This window comes from Propithecus coquereli, unplaced genomic scaffold (assembly GCF_000956105.1).
Source record: "Propithecus coquereli isolate 6110/MARCELLA unplaced genomic scaffold, Pcoq_1.0 Scaffold170, whole genome shotgun sequence".
Taxonomy (NCBI): Eukaryota; Metazoa; Chordata; class Mammalia; order Primates; family Indriidae; genus Propithecus; species Propithecus coquereli.
Genome location: NW_012141636.1, coordinates 956,707 through 958,121, shown reverse-complemented (window position 1 = coordinate 958,121; position 1,415 = coordinate 956,707).

The following is a 1,415-nucleotide window of genomic DNA, read 5'->3' as shown; positions in this document are numbered from 1 at the left end:
GGGCGGGGCCGTTGATAAAACAAGGCGTGATTGGCTGGACCGGCAACGTCACAAGCCCCGCCTCTGGTCCTTCCGCAGGGCGTACTGGCACCGCCTTCTTCTCCGATCCCTACCCGGACTTTCGCAACACCTTCTGCTCAGAGGTGTGGTGGAAAAGACGGACCTTCTCATTGGCCGATTCATAAGGGACTGTTCGGTCATTTGTTACCATAACAACCCATTCAGGGAAGCCAATAGGCCTGGGAAAGGCTGTTCCCAAGGCCCAACCCAACCACTTTAAGAAGAAAGCTCCGCCGTCCCCTCTTTGTCCCTCCCTCGGCAGTTTCCCAGCCACTAAACGGCTCTGTCAATCACCTCCCTCCGTCCAGGCCTGGCTGCAGCGACCCGCGGTTGTGGGTGGAGGGAGCGGGGAGTTTCGGCCAGCGGCACCCTCTCTCCGCTTTTGCCCCAGGTGCTCCCGAGAGCCTGGGCGGATCTAGCTGTCTTTCGGGGAACTAAGAACAGAGAGGGAGGCGCCGAATTTGCCCAGAACCAGGGCAAGAATCTCTAGAGAGTTCACTCCAGCTCGCCGCCTCCCCCACCCACAAAAACAACCTAGGCCAGCTTGCTTGAGTTGCATCCCCAGGAAAATGCCTTTATGTAGAGGTTGTGTATGAAAGGCTTTTCCCTAGGGGGTTGGAGGAGCTATTTAGGGACCCCACTCAAATCTCTAGGAAAGGTTTCTCACAACAGCTACACCCAGCCGAGAGCCTGATAGCTCCCCTCTCTGAATCTTCTGCACTTCAGAACAGCTTTAGAATACACTATTTGAGACACATAAGGAAAAAATATATGTATTTCATTTTGTTGTTCGTTTGTTTTTAAACTTGTAGGATCTGTTCCCAGGTTGGAAATGATGCTCTAAAAACACACAGAGCATTCAAATAGTTCTACCATGGTGCTGCAGCATAACATAACTAAATGTAATTTTTTTCATTGAGTAGAGATATTAACCCAAATACAGGCTTTAAAAAGTATTAATTACGTAAGATTTGCTTTACCATTGTCCTCCATGGGCTACTAGGCACTTGAGAGATAATTTGTTTCCAGAAGAAATTGCTCATAAGAAATAAATTGCTTTTCATTTGTCCCATGTAAAGTAACATTTCGGTTTATTCTTTTTGTTTTGTTTAGGTTTTTTAGCAGTTTTATTGGCATAGAATTGGTATATATAATAATAAACTGAACATAAACGGTGCAGCAAGTTACGTTTTGACTTAAGTATTTTTCATTTCTTTTTAGCATGATATCACATATGATTGAGAAGTAAAACCTGGGAGAAACTTCTCTTCTTTCGTTTGAAGCTAAGAAATATTGTCGAATGGGTATTTATAATCTCAATAATTTCGTACCATTGTTAGTGGTGGTATTTAGAT